Source organism: Schistocerca cancellata, chromosome 7 (assembly GCF_023864275.1).
Source record: "Schistocerca cancellata isolate TAMUIC-IGC-003103 chromosome 7, iqSchCanc2.1, whole genome shotgun sequence".
Lineage (NCBI taxonomy): Eukaryota > Metazoa > Arthropoda > Insecta > Orthoptera > Acrididae > Schistocerca > Schistocerca cancellata.
The window spans coordinates 486423663-486443390 of NC_064632.1; positions in this window are offsets into that span (position 1 = coordinate 486423663).

Sequence of the window (19728 nt, forward strand, 5' to 3'; positions counted from 1 at the left end):
CGGGGTGGTCGGCACTTGGATGGGTGACCATCCGGGCCGCCATGCGCTGTTGCCATTTTTCGGGGTGCACTCAGCCTTGTGATGCCAATTGAGGAGCTACTCGACCGAATAGTAGGGGCTTCGGTCAAGAATACCATCACAACGACCGGGAGAGCGGTGTGCTGACTCCACGCCCCTCCTATCCGCATCCTCCTCTGAGGATGACACGGCGGTCGGACGGTCCCGGTAGGCCACTAGTGGCCTGAAGACGGATTGCTTTTTATACCTATAGGTTATAAACAGTTCTGGTGGTTGGTATTTCCTATTAAGTAGTAATGTTTTGAACTGCACTTACAGGTTGTGTGGACGATTTTCTACATATTACGCTCCTGTTGCATTTTTGGTGTTGTTCTTCTTCTTATAAATGCCAATTTGCGATTTTTTCCCACATTTCACAGGACTATGAACTGAACACTTGTTTCGGTGCAATGTTTTGGTTTCTGTTGCCGACTGTCAGATGTTTTTGCCAAAGATCGAATGTTATTGCCAACCTTTCGAATGTAATTATTGAAGTATCTGTGATCTGTTCGTGTATGTATTTGTGTGTCTGTGTGTGTGTGTTTTGGTGTGTTATATAATTTTTTTATTTGTTATTTTTTTGTTATGTGTGAAGAACGATTGGTTTCTTTATTTTTTTATTTTTTTTATTTATCTTTTCTTTTATTAGTGTAGAAGGGAGGCTGTACTGATGTGTGTTTGTTCATTTACCACATGTTTGTTTTCAGCGATGGCTTTCTGAATGTGGAAGTTTTCTTGGGTTTGTGTAAGATGTTTGTCATGGTTGCTTATTCTCATTATTTTCATTTCTTGTTCCATTTTTGTACGATGGTGGTTATGGTGTTTTAAATGTTCTGCAAATGTGGAATGGTTTGTTTCGTACTTCCAACACCTGATATGTTTTTTGTATCATGTATTAAAATTCCTGCATGTCATGCCTATGTGTACTGCATCACAACTTTGACATTCAAGTTTACATATTCCTGATTGTTGGAATTGGTCCCTCTTGGTAGCTGGTTGGCTTAGGTGCGATTGGAGGGTTTGCCCAGAATTATATGCCATTTGGAAGTCCTGTCTCTTTAGGATGTTTGCAACTCTGTGTGTTAGTTTATGTGTGTAGGTCATGGTGTAACATCTGGTTCTTTTCTGTGTGGTGTTGTCACTGTGTTTGTGTGCTGAGTGTGTTTGTAAGTTTTCAGCTTGTGAGTTCTCTTGTATTCTGGAAATGTTGGAAGTGTTTTTATTTTTTTATTGAGCCTGTGCTACATGTGTGTCATACCCATTGTTCCTAGCTACTTGTATTATTGTACTCATTTCTTTTCCATAGTTTCTCTTGTTGAGTGGGATTCTGTTTAATCTACGTAACATATGTCTTAGTGCTGCAAGTTTCTAGGTTTGGGGATGGTTAGATGTGGAATGTATTATTGTGTCTGTGGCTGTTGGTTTTCTAAAGATGTTAAATGTATGTTTGCCATTTTCTTTTTTATTGTAATGTCAAGAAAATTTATTTGAATCTCTTTTTTCTTTTTCAAGTGTGAATTTTGTATTCTGATGAGCTTTGTTGACTTCCGAATGGAGTTTATCTATTTTTTCACTTGGCTCATCTACCAGACAAATAATTTCATCCACATATCTGTACCAATATATGATTTTGAAACTTTCATTAGTGGTTATCTTTTCAAATATCTGATTTTCTAGATGACTGATGAAAATGTTTGCTAATGTTCCTGATATTGGGGATCCCATGGGCAGTCCATCACTTTGTAGATAATATTCTTTCTCAGACTGAAAGTACGTTTGTTCAGTTGTCAGTCTGAGCATATTTGTTATATCTTTTATTGCGTCTGTGGTGAGGTTGGTGTGGGATGAGAGATTTGTTCTATGATTTCTATTGTTTCTGTGATATGGACGGAGGTATACACATTTTCTATGTCGAATGAAATCAGTGATGCTGTGTGTGGTACCTGTAAGTTTTCTATTAGGTTTTCAGTGTTCATCACTGTTCTGTTTTCTACTTTATAGTGTTTTGTACCTAACTTTTGAAGGTGTTTGGCCATGTGGTATGTTGGGGCTTTCTTGAAGCTGATAATGGCTCTCATTGGCATTCCGTCTTTATGTACTTTTGGTTGACTGTGGAGTGTTGGTGCTTGTGGGTTTTTCTGTGTTGTGTAGTATTTCTGTTTGTCTGTGAGTGTGTGTTCAATGTTTTTCAGTGTTCGTTTCACGTTTGCCTGGAATCGTGTAGTAGAATCTGACTTCAGTTTTTGTATGGCATTGGTGTTTATGTATTCCTTGGCAAAAAATATCAATATACCATAATGTTACAAGCAACTGAGGAAGACAGGACTGCAATAGTTTCATTTAGTTTCTCCTTCCCTACTGGTGCTTCACTTTTCAGTGAGGCAGTGTACAGCCCCATGTTTAGCTTCGATAAATCAATGTTCAAACTACCTTCAAGTGTGATCATGTCAGATACTTTCACATTTACATGGTATGGCATCACCTTCATTGGCTTTCACTTGTTAGCGCAAGTGGCAGGCAGTCGAGGTATAATACCAATACCAGACTTGCGTGGCTGCTGTTTGTAAACCTGCATCTCGGTCCATAAAACAAAAATACATGTGGAGTGAACAGTCAGATGTGCCTCAAAAGTGACGACGCTCGCGGTACTTACTCACGAAACTGAACTGTACTTCCTTTTACGTATTTCTATTTCCTACGGAAGAGCATCATTTACTCATCATTATTGTTAGAAATAAATCTGTAAAGAACAAGATAAATACGTATAACATTACAGTTTCTGTTTTGAGCCCAATGTATAAACAAAAAACGTTACACCAGAAGCACGCGACAATTCCAATTTGATGTTGGCGATATGCGCTCTACGCTATGATCATCCCATAAATATTCCTGCCATAAATGTTCCTACTGTATGTATTGGTCGCTGCTATCTTAAGATGGTTAGCGGCCTTCTAGATACACTCCTGGAAATGGAAAAAAGAACACATTGACACCGGTGTGTCAGACCCACCATACTTGCTCCGGACACTGCGAGAGGGCTGTACAAGCAATGATCACACGCACGGCACAGCGGACACACCAGGAACCGCGGTGTTGGCCGTCGAATGGCGCTAGCTGCGTAGCATTTGTGCACCGCCGCCGTCAGTGTCAGCCAGTTTGCCGTGGCATACGGAGCTCCATCGCAGTCTTTAACACTGGTAGCATGCCGCGACAGCGTGGACGTGAACCGTATGTGCAGTTGACGGACTTTGAGCGAGGGCGTATAGTGGGCATGCGGGATGCCGGGTGGACGTACCGCCGAATTGCTCAACACGTGGGGCGTGAGGTCTCCACAGTACATCGATGTTGTCGCCAGTGGTCGGCGGAAGGTGCACGTGCCCGTCGACCTGGGACCGGACCGCAGCGACGCACGGATGCACGCCAAGACCGTAGGATCCTACGCAGTGCCGTAGGGGACCGCACCGCCACTTCCAGCAAATTAGGGACACTGTTGCTCCTGGGGTATCGGCGAGGACCATTCGCAAGCGTCTCCATGAAGCTGGGCTACGGTCCCGCACACCGTTAGGCCGTCTTCCGCTCACGCCCCAACATCGTGCAGCCCGCCTCCAGTGGTGTCGCGACAGGCGTGAATGGAGGGACGAATGGAGACGTGTCGTCTTCAGCGATGAGAGTCGCTTCTGCCTTGGTGCCAATGATGGTCGTATGCGTGTTTGGCGCCGTGCAGGTGAGCGCCACAATCAGGACTGCATACGACCGAGGCACACAGGGCCAACACCCGGCCACATGGTGTGGGGAGCGATCTCCTACACTGGCCGTACACCACTGGTGATCGTCGAGGGGACACTGAATAGTGCACGGTACATCCAAACCGTCATCGAACCCATCGTTCTACCATTCCTAGACCGGCAAGGGATCTTGCTGTTCCAACAGGACAATGCACGTCCGCATGTATCCCGTGCCACCCAACGTGCTCTAGAAGGTGTAAGTCAACTACCCTGGCCAGCAAGATCTCCGGATCTGTCCCCCATTGAGCATGTTTGGGACTGGATGAAGCGTCGTCTCACGCGGTCTGCACGTCCAGCACGAACGCTGGTCCAACTGAGGCGCCAGGTGGAAATGGCATGGCAAGCCGTTCCACAGGACTACATCCAGCATCTCTACGATCGTCTCCATGGGAGAATAGGAGCCTGCATTGCTGCGAAAGGTGGATATACACTGTACTAGTGCCGACATTGTGCATGCTCTGTTGCCTGTGTCTATGTGCCTGTGGTTCTGTCAGTGTGATCATGTGATGTATCTGACCCCAGGAATGTCTCAATAAAGTTTCCCCTTCCTGGGGCAATGAATTCACGGTGTTCTTATTTCAATTTCCAGGAGTGTATCATGTGAAAACACATCAAATTACTGTGTCGCTCTTAGGCGATAAATAGGAAGATCCAAACGGCCTTTCTTAGAAGTTCGGAAATTTGAATGCAGAGATATTCACTTGGGAACAGTTGGCTTAACTAACGATTAAGGATTATCTAGTCACTTTTGATCGGAACGTCTGATACAAAGATGGTGGAGCAATTAGATGTACTATGCCTTCGCTGAATTATCGCTTACTAGTTAAGGACTTGTCACCGTTATTCATTAAAAGGTGCCGCTAGAGAGCCACATTCTTCCTCCATTTTATAGCTCACACACTAGCGCCTCTGTGCTCAAAACTCTTTAGATTAACCTCAAGAAACTTTCTCCACTTGAGATCACACAGCTTGAATTCCATTTTTATACATATTTTTCCCTGTTAACCGTTGGGTTGTTCAAACCCACATTTTCACACAATCTATGTTCAATCCAGTCAACAAAGAAGACAATCGCACGCCAACTTCTTCTTTTCGTTTTTTAACAGCCTAAATCCACGGTCGGTCACTTCCACGGGTTTTACGATAACTGGTTACAGAATTTTGCAATAATGCTACATGCATTAGTGAGAAAACCAGTATTATTTTTTTACTCTCGAAAAGCGAAATATCACTTTTGATCTTTGTTGATGATCAGTTGTGTTTGGTTCGTATCGTGGAAGGCTGTCGTAATGAGAAGTGTTTCAGATACAATTGGAAGTGTAACAAGGTACCTAGTTATTACAACGACAGTTGGAACATCATTCAGTGGAAGAGAACAGTTTGAAACATACATACCCCAACTCAAGACTACAGTGTGTTTTGAACTGAGAGTTGTAGTGATATTTTGTGGGGTTGTATATTTTTTAATTGTCAAATATATGTCGGTAGAAATAGTATAAAAAGTGCGCCAGCATTTTAAAGGCGAGAAGTTCAAAAGCTGATTTAACTTAAACCTTTTCAACGTTGTGATTCTTGAGTTTCTCCCGGCGTATTTGATGATCAAAATATCCACGGGTGTGCTGCCGGTCTATAGTGTCCAACCTGATGATGGCGACATGTATGATCGCCGAAATATTGTGCCCGTTGGACACTATAGACCGGCAGCACACCCGTGGATATTTTGCTTTTCAACGTTGTCTTTTATACCATTGCTCCAATTTGAATCTGAACAGTTAATTAGAAAAAAATTGGAACTTTCGAGACATTAAGACAAAACTGCTGTTAAATAATAGTCGATGATTTTGGACTATCAGTATCAGCATTATTTATTTGATTTATACAGACTCTTTCGGAATGAAAAAACCGGAGTATGACCCAGTGAGTTCAGTATTAAACCGGAGAACTAGTCCACGAAAACAAGACGTGACGCATCACAGCCGCCACGATAGGTCGAGGCAAAATGTTAAATCGTTCTATTAAACAGGGTAAATAAAACTGCTGATGCTACATGGCGTTGTCTACGTTTATTTTGTAGTTCAATGAAAGAATCACCTGACAGTCACAAGCATTAAGTGTTACTAGCTATCCCGAATGTCCCTCACCAAAACGGTGAGCGCTGACAGTGAGAAAAAGATGCAATAGCGAACGAAATGGTAAGGTCTAAGAGTGGGGGCGTAGAATGTCAGTAAGGATAGAGGAGCTAGAAAACCTCAAAAGGAAAGTGCTAAGTTTCAATCTGTATACGAGGGTTGGAACTGTAATAGTGGCAACTATTTATTTTGCCTACAGCTCGTGCAAAATAGATACGTGTTTCAAAGTTTTACTGGTCTTCAAAGTACTCACCAGCATTGTGTATAACCCGTTGTCAGCAATGTGGAAGTCGTAGGATATTCTTAGCAGATCCAGTTGTGTTGAAAGTTCAAGCGGCGCGGTCTGTTGCCCGACGAATTTGTAGCGAATGCCGTGAAGCGTTTCCTTCAGTTTAGAAATCGAGTTAAACTCACAAGGGCTAAAGTCAGGGGAGTGCAGTAGGTGGTATAGCACTTAGCAGCCCCATCAGCCAAACAAATCAGTAACAGCTAGCACTGTACGTGCTTGAGTATTGTCCTGCAAAATGATGGTCAAGTCCTGCAGAAAGTATCATCACTTCTGTCTCTAAGCTTTTCGTAGGTTGTATTCCAAAACTGAACAGAGTAGAGACAGAAGTGATGACACTTTCTGCAGGACCTGACCATCATTTTGCAGGACAATGCTCAAGCACATACAGTGCAAGCTCTTACTGATTTGTTTGGCTGATGGGGCTGCTATGTGCTATACCGCCTACAGCACTCCCCTGACTTAAGCCCTTGTGAGTTCAACTCGATTTCTAAACTGAAGGAAACACTTCACGGCATTCGCTTCAGGACTGCTACAAATTCGTCGGGCAATATAGACAGCGCCGCTCGCACTGTCAACACAACTGGATCTGCTAAGAGTATCCTACGACTTTCATGCCGTTGGCAACGGGTTATACACAATGCTCGTGACTACTTTGAAGGTCAGTAAAACTTTGAAACACGTATCTATTTTGTGCGAGCTGTAAATAAATAGTTGCCACTATTAAAGTTCCAACCCTCGTATAAGAATGTTGCAGGGAAAAAGTAGATTACGGGAGAATACAGGCTTGACAGTATGTATGAGAGAGGAGAAAGACTAATTGAGTTCTGCAACAAATTTCAGCTAATAGTAGCTGAAACTCTGTTCAAGAATTACTAGGGGTAGAGGTATACTTGGAAAGAGGGAGATACGGGAAGAATCCACTTAGATCACAACTTGGTCAGGCAGAGATCACAAAATAAGATACTGGATTGTAATGCGTACCCAGCAGCAGATGTAGACTCAAATCACAATTTAGTAATCATGAAGAATACATTGGAGTTTAAAAGAATCATATGGAGGGACCACTGAGGAAGTGGGACACTGAAGTATTGAGAAAGGATCAGACGCGTTTGAACTCCGCTAAAGACGTGGATACTGCGAAAAGGAATAACACAGTAGGCAGCTCACTTGAAGCGGAGTGGACATCTATAAAAAGTGCAATAACAGATGGTGGAAAAACAAACGTAAGTATTACGATGGTGACTGCGATGGTCCCTTGGGTAACAGAAGAAATACTTCAACCGATCAAGGAAATAAGGACGTACAAAAATGTTCAGGGAATGATTGGAAGACAGCAATATAAATCTCATAGGAAGGAAATAAACGGGAAATGCAGAGAAGTCAAGGCGAAAAGCCTAGATGAAAGTAGAAATAAGTAAAAAAAAGAAATCATCGGAAATGCTGACTCAGCAAGATGATTAGGGGATCAAGTGAGATATCATACACAATAGACATAGGGTAACGTATTTTATTCGCTTACAATTGTAATTTGTGTGTGATACAGTACGATATTTTGCTGTCTCAATTCTTTACTTGAGTTATATTAGAACAAATAAGCCCTCGGTCACAAATATTAAGTCAAAATTGACCAGGTTTCGTCGCTACTATGAATGTCGTCTTCAGAATTAAACTAACTGTTCTAAAACATAATAGGTATATAAGACATTAACAAACTAAAGTGTGTACTGACTGGAAAGAGATGCAGTACTTACAAGTCACATTCTAAAAAAAAAAAAAGTCTAAGCCGGAAAGGCGACGTCATGAGAAGTTGTAAATAAGATAAGATGGCGAGCCGCTAAGGGCTGCTCGTACCTGAGTGAACACTGGTTGCAACAAAACTGAGGTGCCCACGTTAGAAAGTGTGGGCGAGTAAACATGGTGTTGCTACGAGCCCCATCTAGTAGCCCCAGAAACAACTAGGCTACTGTACATTCAAAATTAGACACATGGAATTGTAATGAAGCTGATTCAGACATAACGTAAGCACTAACAATAATAAGATGAAGTTACATATTTATCTGCTTGAAACAGAGATACATTTTGTAACGTAAGAAAACCGTCAGTTATGACATACAAGAGAACAGCAAAGACGTAACAGGAAAATAACATTTCGGCAAACTGCGTGAGGAAATCTGAATCAAAGATCAAGTAACGGCTTTATACAGTCGAAAATGTTTTTATTTCGTAGCTGCAGCTGTTCGTTGAGAATGAGACCATCATGACGAGACAGATGTTTGAAAATCTCCGATTCCTCTAAAACATCTAACCTACGTCCCTTCTTTTCGGTATGCAGAATATTGCTATCGCCAATGGCTTTAGGCACGTGTCCAGTAATTAAGAGATGATCGGCAAAGGATGAATTTAGGGGACTGGTGCCGTTTTTCCTTAAAAGATGTTCTTTATATCTGATGGTGAAAGCATGTCCAGTTTGCACTATATAATAGGAGGAGCACGTATCACAGATGATCTTATAAACGCCAGAACTATCTGTAGGGGAGCGAATGGATTTCAAATTATGAATGAAGTTTCTCTTCAGATTATTATTAGTAGAGAAGGCAAAATTGCAGTTGTATTTGTTGCGAAGCATGCTCTGAATCTGATAGGAAATGGGTCCTACGAAAGGAATAGAAAAACGTTTTTTGGGTTAACTTCAGCGCGTGAGGTGTTGAGCGTTGTAGTTCTTCCAGTTTTCTTTTTGAGGATATCGTCCACTATGTTAGGCGTATATTCATTATTGACTGCTATGGTTTTAAGTAAATTAATCTCCTCATTAAACTTTTCTGTTTAAAGTGGTATAGAGGTGGCTCGGTGGGCGGCAGAGTGAAAAAAGGCCATTTTTTGAGACTGTGGATGAAAAGAGGAAGCAGGCACGATTTGGTCAGTATACGTTTCTTTTCGAAAAATATTGAAAGCCATGTTATTGTTTTCTATTGTAAGCGTCAAGTCTAAATAATGTAATTGGCGGTTTTCGTTTTCGAGTTCAATAGTGAAAGAAATTTTTTCGTGGAGGTCGTTAAAAAGTTTAAATATATGATCAGTTATGGTCCGTTACAGATGACTAGAATATCATCAACGTATCTTGTGTAAGAAAGGATACCTAGTGAAGCGGCTGAGAAACGGTTAAACAGCTTTTTTTCCATGGAATTGATAAAAATGTCGGCAAGGATGCCGGCTAAAGGGTTGCCCATAGCGAGCCCATCAGATTGCTGGTACAGTTGTCCGTTGAATTCAAAGTAGTTGTACTTGACAACGACATTAATGAGATTCATAAAATCGGTAATCTGTTCATCTGATATATCTTTTTTAAATTGACGTAAATTTTCTTCCACAATGATGAGCGTCTCATGTACCGGGACATTGGTATAAAGATTTTTAATATCTAAGGAAAAGAGCTTGGTGTCTGAACTGCATACTAAGTTTTTGATATTTTGGACCAAAACGTAGCTGTTGGGAACGGAATAATTATTTTCGAAAACGAAAGATTTTTTCAAAGTTTCGTGTAGAAATCGGGCCAAATCGTGATATGCGCTATTCATGCTATTGGAAATTGGACATATTGGATGATTAGGTTTATGAATTTTGAACTGGGACTGAAGTTTAGGGGGCTGTGGGTTCATATTAATGAGTAGTTTCTTTTGGAAAGGTTTTATAAGAAATTTTGCTTTGTTAATGGCTGACCTCACTTCTTTCTGTAATTTAGGAGTCGGATCCTCATGCAGCTCCGATATGTTGTTTTCACTGAAGAAATTTTCAGTTTTAGAAATATACTCAGAAATATAAGCAATGACTAGACAACAACCTTTATCGGATTTAGTTATTAAAGCATTTGCTGTTTTAAGTTTATTATTAATGGAAGTTACTAAAATTCTGTCGTTTTGCGTAGCATTAGGCAAAGTAGCTGTATTTTTCTCTAGCATGCGGGTTACATCATACGCAACTCTGGCTTGAGAAGCATTATCTATCTTATTATAACCGAGACCGATTTTTAAATCAGCAAGCATATTTTCTCTCACATTTCTGTCTGACAGGTTAGGCCTGACTTTCTATTTTAGTCCTTTTCCTAACAGGACTTTTTCATTCTGAGTAAAGACGATGTTAGTTTCATTTAAAATTCTTTCATGAAAGACGTGACTGCTTTTTTGAAATGTATTCTGAGGGCATTTTTCGTTAGAAAGCAGACAAAAAAATCGCTGAGCTTCTTGTCGTGTTTCTGCATTATACCTATTTTACAAATCTCTAGATGTTCGTTAATTTGCGTCCACATGTCGTCAATATTAAAATTGTAGTTTACACTATAAGTGTATGCTTCTTCGTTAAGACGGTCTTTTTTAGCGTACAGCTCTTTTATCATACTACAAATAATATTCTTAATGATAGGTCTAAAGGATTTTGGATTTTTCTTACAAACAGAAAAATTGATGTAGGCTTTTGTATAAGTTGGGACAAGTCCCCTTTTTTCACACTGCTTGTTAAAGTAGATAGCCATACTTGTATTTAAAATTTTCTTTTTTAATTCGTCATATTTCGAAGTAGCCTTAGATACTTGGGCAGGCAAAAATCGTAAAACTTTGAACATAGCCGCTATGTTCAAAGTTTTACGATTTTCACGGACTTCGCCAGCCGCTGTGACCGAGCGGTTCTAGGCGCTTCAGTCTGGAACCGCGCGACCGCTACGGTCGCAGGTTTGAATCCTGCCTCGGGCATGGATATGTGTGATATCCTTAGGTTAGTTAGGTTTAAGTAGTTCTAAGTCCTAGGGGACTGATGACCTCAGGTGTTAAGTCCCACAGTGCTCAGAGCCATTTGAACCAATTTTTTAACACGGTTTTCCGCTCAACGCAATCGATCGCCGTACCATTTGGTATCCGCGCACGACTTACGGCCAGACGCAAATTTCCACATGTCGTCAACCATGCGTCTACAGCCTGTACTCGCACATCCATTATGTATATTCCTGTACAGGTGAGACATTTTACTTGAAATTCGCTTGCCCCGTGTCGGCAGATAAATACGATATTGCATGCATGCAAAGTTCCTTTGCGTGCATGTCCAATGGAACTTTGCATCGTAATTCAGAATAACACAGGCACCGCAAGATCGTATAGACGCAAAATTATCCGGCGAAAACTCCATCCAGACAGGCCTCAGAAGGCCCAACGCTACCGAACATCGCCGTGTCATCATCATCATCCGAGAGGCATCACTTGATGCGGCGATGCGGATATGGAGGGGCATGTGGTCAGCACACCGCTATCGTCAGTTTTCGTGACCGGAGCCGCTACGTCTCAATCAAGTAGCTCCTCAATCGGCCTCAATAGGGCTGAATGCATTCCACTTGCCCGGAGCGCTCGACAGACCCAGACGGTCACCCATCCAAGTGCTAACCAAGCCCGAAAGCGCTTAACTTCGGTGATCTTACGGGAACCGATGTTACCGCGGCGGCAAGACCGTTGACGACCGGTGAAAACTATTAACAAAGTTTCAAGAGTCAGTCTTCAGTGAAGAATTTAGAGATACAGAATTCTTGAGTCCCTTAGGTATCGATCCCGTAGTGACAGCTAAGACTGGATTAATTATGGCGCGCAGAATGTCTTTTAAACAATCACTCGTCACATTCTCCTCTGAAACATTTGTTCCAACGATAAGTATCTTCTGTCACGCACAGTGATTTGCAGAGTATGTATGTAGATTTAGATGCAGAAATACAACTGTAGATCCTGGTTAAAAAGCCTCATTAAAACTGAAGACGATTAACGTGGCCTTGTTATACGGCTGCAAGCAACCATATCAGACGGTAAGTTCACCATGTGGAACACGACGCTGACTAAACATTCCTACCCTTTCACTGCAACAAGCGATCCCCCGCCGTAACAATCAGCAGTCTATCATACCTGCCAACTGGCCATACTGCTCCACGCTCTGGCCGGATAGCATCTAGGCCCAGAACACCATCTCTTCTGGAGGAAATGTTCTCAGCACTGAGATATCCCACCGCGTTAACTTTCTCCTTCTATGCAAACTTTGGCAGGAGATCGGCAACTGATTATTAATTTTACCGCTCAGCGATTTATTTCTCGAAAAATTCAAGGCAATTTCTGTGCAGTCCTAAGGCATCGACTGCCCACCGACCAGCGCAGCACCGCGAAACGGCATCAAGAAGGCGCTGACCCGCACGCCAATGGAAAGATCGGACAGCGTCACGCCTCCAGGATGACGGAGTTCAGCGCCCCCTGTTAACACTGACTTAACCAGCCGCCCATCGCTGGTTGGCTCAGAGCTGGCCAGTGTGGCCGAGCGGATCCAAACGCTTCAGCCTGGAACTGCGCGACCGCTACGGTCGCAGGTTCGAATTCTGCCTCGGGAATGGATGTGTGTGATGTCCTTAGGTTGGTTAGGTTGAAGTAGTTCTAAGTTCTAGGGTACTGATGACCTCAGATGTTAAGTCCCATAGTGCTCAGAGCCATTTGGTCGGCCCAGTTCGGCTGCAGACTTCGAGAGCATCACCATGTATTGTGTGTATTGAACTGGAGACCTCGAAACGACGGAGAGGCTTCGTCCCGCCTTAGCCCTCAGTGGTTCACAACCCCACAACAGGCCACAGCAGCCCACCCACCTCACCGAGGCCCCACACCGAACCCAGGGTTATTGTGCAGTTCGGCCCCCAGTGGATCCCCCCCCCCCCCTCACCTCCACCCCATCCCGGAAACATCTCATACCAAATGAGTGTAACCGCAAATGTTTGCGTGGTAGAGGAATTATGGTGTACGCGTATGTGGAGACAGTGTTTGTGCAGCAATGGTTGGTTGGTTGGTTGTTTTGGGGAAGGAGACCAGACAGCGAGGTCATCAGTCTCATCGGATTAGGGAAGGACGGGGAAGGAAGTCGGCCGTGCCCTTTGAAAGGAACCATCCCGGCATTTGCCTGGAGCGATTTAGGGAAATCACGGAAAACCCAAATCAGGATGGCCGGACGCGGGATTGAACCGTCGTACTCCCGAATGCGAGTCCAGTGTCTAACCACTGCGCCACCTCGCACGGGTTTGTGCATCAATCGCCGACATAGTGTAACTGAGGCGGAATAAGGGGAACCAGCCTGCATTCGCCGAGGCAGATGGAAAACTGCCTTACAAGCCATCCACACATACTGGCCGGCACACCGGACCTTTACACTAAAGGTCGGGACACACACGTCCGGGCCGTGTCAGAGCCGAGCGTCGAACGAGTGACGGCCGTGCTCCAGTCCGTTCCTGCAGGGGCCACACATGACCGGGGCACGTCCGTGTCTTTGTTGTTCCTTGTAGTGGCTCGGACGCGGTGAGCTGTGTTTCTGTTTGTGAAAACTGTAAAACATGTTCACTAATTTTCGTAATAGTGAATTAGGACTTATAGCACTTGTTTTAGACGAAGAGGAAAAAGAACGAAGGCAAACAAGAAGAAATGGTTCAAATGGCTCTGCGCACTATGGGACTTAACATCTATGGTCATCAGTCCCCTAGAACTTAGAACTACTTAAACCTAACTAACCTAAGGACAGCACACAACACCCAGCCATCACGAGGCAGAGAAAATCCCTGACCCCGCCGGGAATCGAACCCGGGAACCCGAGCGTGGGAAGCGAGAACGCTACCGCACGATCACGAGATGCGGGCGCAAACAAGAAGACGAAAATTATGGATCCACAGTGCCTGGAAAACACGACCAGTACAGGGAGAGTTTCGAACATTATTTTCTCATCTCATAGATGATGAGACTAAGTTTTATGAATATTTTAGGATGACGCAGTACGCCTTCTGTGAACTTTTAAAGAAACTAGAACCAAGACTGAGAAAAAAACGACACTTTCTGGAGAGTATCAGTTTCACCCAAAGAACTACTTGCTGTTCTTTAAAGGTAGGTTAAAGAACAGTACACAGAACACAAATAAATAAGAAGTTTTAAGGACAGCATTTTTATTTTATTACTTTAGTAATTGAAAGATAAATACATAAGTTAGGAAATAACACAGTAAAATTTCTACTACCCTAAGAAAAACAAATGAGGACTATTCAGTGAGTTAGTTTCTGAAGCTGATGAGGATGCAGGGGAACTTGGAGGATGATGGCTTTGGTTATTTATATACGAATTGTGGGAATCCTTTGGCAGATCAAAAGCTGCTGTGTAGGTTCTGTTGACTCGTTTTCCGGGCGGATTTGTACCGGGGACCAGATCGCATTCCCGTTCGGGAAGCAGCGCGTTAGACCGCGCGGCTAGCAGGGCGGGTGGGAGTATCAGTACTGAGCAATACGAAGACGTTACTTAGCCTGCGTTCTGCGAGTAGTAATTGATTGTTAAAGCACTTGTAGTAGCAGGCACAGGAAGAACAGACAACAAGTTAAGTAATGGTAATGGTTCTCTTCTTTGTAGAAATAAAATGTTCAGTTAATCCACAACTGTTTTGTACAGATGTTTTTGGATTCCTGCTACTGGCCATCGCAGCTTCTCTCCTTGCTGATTCCACAGTAGTAGACACAAAAGTTTTTTTTCTCACGGACAAAAATTATATTTCGGAAACTGAATATCACACCATGTTCGTTAACAAAGTAAATAACATCTGGACGTAATAAAATCTTTCATCTGCATTTAATGCAAACTGGGAGAATCAATGCGTCAAAGTTCTCTCTAGCAACAACAGTTGAGTCGAGTGCTTTTCACTGACCTTTAGGATAACTGTCTCTTTTATTTGCTTTTCAATTTTTAATTCAGCAAAATAGCAGCTGGTCATGATGTGCCTTATTGGACAGCCCTTGTTAAAGTAGAATGTCGTTTTCGTTCTCGTTACAAATAAACTGTTGTCGAAAGTGTTTTTCCTGATCCAAGATAGGTGGCGAAAATTAATTAGTCCTGTACGATATCCAGTTCAAGGTTACTTTTTTGATAGTGACGTGTAAAGACGATAAATAATCAATATTTTCAGTAACATCTGTGTGACAAAGTGACGTGGATGTAAGTAATACAGGGTGTATAAGAAAGAATCATCCGAATAAAAAATCATAACTATTGTGCTATTCGAGATATGTGGGTGAACAACGTACTGTTGGACAGAGCAAACTCTCAAGTTTTACATGGTTCCCGTTAGGTAGCAGCAGTGTGTGCCCACTTCAGTTCTGGTAAAAATGGTGTCGCAACAACAGAAGCGTTTTGTGTTGTACGTTTTGCGCAGTGTTGGTGAGTAATAACTATTCAGCGTGACTTTCGTACTAGGTGTGTTGTGGATCCTTCTACAGCACAGAGCATTAGACGGTGTCAAGAACAATTCCGAGAAACAGGTTGTTTGGGTAAAGGCAAATCGCTAGGCCGTCCCCGAGTGTCAGACGTCGAACGCATCCGCCATAGTTTCACAAGGAGTCCGCAGAAATAAGTTCCCTGTCCAGCTCGACAGCTCACCATACCCCCGATGTTCTTCTGGCGTGTGTTGCATTGATGCTTACACATGAATCGATACAAAATTCAGCTGCTGCAAGCTCTTCGTCACAGACACCAATGTGTGGAGTTCTGTAATTACGTTCTTGGCAAGATGGAGGATGACAGTTCTCTTACACACTTAGTGTTTAGTGGCGAGGCAACGTTCCATTTAAATGGAAAGGTGAACTGTCATAATGTGAGAATATGGGATACGGAATAACCGCATGAAGTTCTACAACATGAGAGGTATTCTCCAAAATTTAATTTGTTTTGTGCAGTTTCACGGGAAAAGCTGTATGGGAACAATATGAATACCGCGTTGACATATGCAGTATATCTTGCAGTATATCTCAAGGGAGGCATACTGAACACCTATGAAAAGGTATGAGAAAAAACGTTTTGAGTTTCCCGTTCATCACAAAACAAAATTCATTGTATATGTTTATTATTTTCACAAAAATAGACTTGCCATATCGTATGATTCTTTTTGATACCCCCTGTATTTCGTTAGCAAAGACAACCAAAGTCACAATCTGCCTCGAGAATGGCGCTTCATGAGAGACTTTACTTGGTCTTTCTTCTCCTACACATCACAAAAACTAAACTCAAAATTGTTGTTCTTGCTTCTGTTAGTAGAGCTTGACAGACTGGACGTTTCCATCTGATCTAAATTAATGTGTGGTCACGTAATAAATCTTAGTCAAATGTGTGTTTACATTGAAAAATACGTAAAACTATCTAGAAAGTTCACAAAAACAACAAAGCAGTAAAAATGTGCCACACTGGAAGGGTCTGTTGGTTAAACCAAGTTGATGACCAAGCTATATGTTTCACCCGAATATCATTCGATGAAGTTGGGAAGACGTTACAAAAAGATTCATCCCATGTGATTCTGTGTGTCGTCAGCTAAAACAGTGGATATCACATCGTTCAAATGACTAAGCACTATGGGACTTAACATCTGAGGTCATCAGTACCCTAGACTTAGTACTACTTAAACATAACTAACCTAAGAACATCACACACGTCCATGCCCGAGGCAGGATTCGAACCTGCGACCGTAGCAGCAGCGCGGTTCCGGACAGAAGCGCCTAGAACCGCTCGGCCACATAGACCGGCACAGTGGATATCTCCGCAGCCAAGTTATGGACTGCCTTCTCCTTTCAGATACACAGGACAGCGTGCTTCAGGCAGGGTGATGCTGATAACAGTTAAGGCACACCTGGGGCTGTGAATAATTTACTCCATCATAAGCTGTTTCACCTCACTTACCTCTCACTCAAAAACGCCGAATCACCGACATTTCTATCAACATACGTGGTTCGGCCATCCAGCTTAATCACATGGCGAGTGTAAGTTGCCGTTAAACATTATGGGAGTATTGTTCCGTTGAGTGTAAGTATAAACACTGCTGTTTCTCTACATCGACTTTTAATACTTCCATTATTTATAGGAGATATGGGGACTACTCAGGAGGACGTCGTTATCAGGAGAAAGAAAACTGGCATTTTACGGATCGGAGCGTGGAATGTCAGATCCCTTAATAGGGCAGGTAGGTTAGAAAAAGTGTTGGCGTTAAAAAAGGTTTGTGCCAGTTGGGTTCCCAGGATGTTGACAGTGGCTCACAAAGAAACAAGAAAAACGGTATGCAGCGAACTTTTGGAACAGCACGAGAATGGTGGAGATGAATTTCTTGGAAGAATTGTGACAGGTGATGAAACATGGTTCCATCATTTTTCACCCGCCTTACAGTCCTGACCTGGCTCCATGTGACTACCATCTCTTTGGGAAACTGAAAGACTCTATTGGTGGAACAAGGTTTGAAGATGATGACTCCTTTGTGCACGCTGCCAAACAGTGGCTCCAACAGGTTGGTCCAGAATTTTACCGTGCGGTTATACATGCGCTGGTTCCAAGATGGCGTAAGGCAGCTGAGAGGGATGGAAATTATGTGGAGAAATGAAAATATTGTTCCTAAAGGATGTATCTACACAATGTAAATCTTTCAAACATGTAAAATGAAAGATGGATTTAAAAAAAATAGTGTGCATTTCTTTTGGAGTGACCCTCGTATGATTGCACGATTACAGAACAGTCACTGGAAGCAGTTACTTCCATAATGTATATAGGGTACGCGTACGGAGGAATGAAAGTGGAACGACGAGATAAAACTAGTCGCAGGAAAGGCAGATGCCAAACAGGATCATTAGAAGAATCCTCAGGAAAAGTAGTCCATGTGCAAAGGAGGTAACTTGCGAACTCTCGTTCGACCAATACTTGACTATTGCTCGTCAGTCTGGTATCCGTACCAGGTAGAATTGAGAGAGGAAACAGAGAAGGTAAAAAAGAGCAGAGCGTTTTGTTATATGTTATTTTAGTAAGCGCGAAAGCCTCACGGAGATGATTAGTCGATATATCACGAGAGTCGTTCTCCATCACGGGGTGATTGACTGTTCAAGTTCCGAGAACATAGTTCCTTGGAGAGTTAACCAGTACATTGCTTCTTCCTAGATATATCCCTCGAAAAATCTTGAAGATAAAATTAGATATACGGAGGCTTCCCGGCAATCATTGCTCCAACAGGAAAAGGGGGGAAGTGACAATGGTATGAAAAGTACCCTACGCTTGTGGAGTATAGACGTAAATGACGATATAGAAGAAAAGCATTCAGTGGGAACATGGCGACCCATCACTGCCGAAGAGAGAGAATCCGCAACCATCAATCGGAACTAATGGTGAGTGTTTTAGGGTTCCCTACCTCAAGCAGTAAAAATGAAACTCTTATAGGATAAGTTCATTGTCTATCTGATTGTCCGACAGAGAAAAAAAACTTTTTCTCCGTGTCGGCTAAGGCGTATAAAGTTGAAATTTATGTCACTTAAAAAGATCTACAGTCCCTTACCGGTGTACTACACTGAAGAGCCAAAGAAACTGGTACACCTGCCTAACATCGTGTAGGGCCCCTGCGAGCACTTAGAAGTGCCGCAGCACGACGTGCCATAGACTCGACTAGTGTCAGAAGTCGGCTTTCCGGGCGGGAAGGAGCGCCTGGTCCCCGGCACGAATCCGCCCGGCGGATTTGTGTCGAGGTCCGGTGAACCGGGCAGTCTGTGGATGGTTTTTCGGCGGTTTTCCATCTGCCTCGGTAAATTCGGGCTGGTTCCCCTTATTCCGCCTCAGTTACACTATGTCGGCGATTGCTGCGCAAACAAGTTCTCCACCAACGCGCACACCACCATCACTCTACCACGCAAACATAGGGGTTACACTCGTCTGGTGTGAGACGTTTCCTGGGGGGTCCACCAGGGGCCGAACCGCACGGTAACCCTGGGTTCGGTGTGGGGCAGCGGAGGGGTGAAGTGGACTGCGGTAGTCGTCGTGGGGTTGTGGACCACTGCGGCTGCGGCGGGGACGGAGCCTCTCCATCGTTTCTAGGTCCCCCAACATACAATACAATACAATGTCTGAAGTAGTGTTGGAGGGAACTGACACCATGAATACTGCATTGTATCCATAAATCCTTCAGAGTACAAGCGGCTGGAGATCTCTTCTGAACAGCACCTTGCAAGGCATCCCAGATAAGCTTAATAATGTTCATGTCTGGGGAGTTTGGTGGCCAGCGGAAGTGTTTAAACTCAGAAGAATGTTCTTGGAGCCACTCTGTAGCGATTCTGGACATGTGGGATCTTGCATTGTCCTGCTGGAATTGTCCAAGTCCGTCGGAATGCGCAATGGACATGACTGGATGCAGGTGATTAGACAGGATGCTTAAGTACGTGTCACCTGTCAGAGTCGTATCTAGACGTACCAGGGGTCCCATCTCACTCCAACTGCACGCGCCCCACACATTACATGGCCTCCATCAGCTTCAGCAGTCCCCTGCTGACATGCAGGGTTCATGAATTGATGAGGTTCTCTCCATACCCGTACACGTCTATACGCTCGATACAATTTGAAACGAGGCTCGTCCGACCAGGCAACATGTTTCC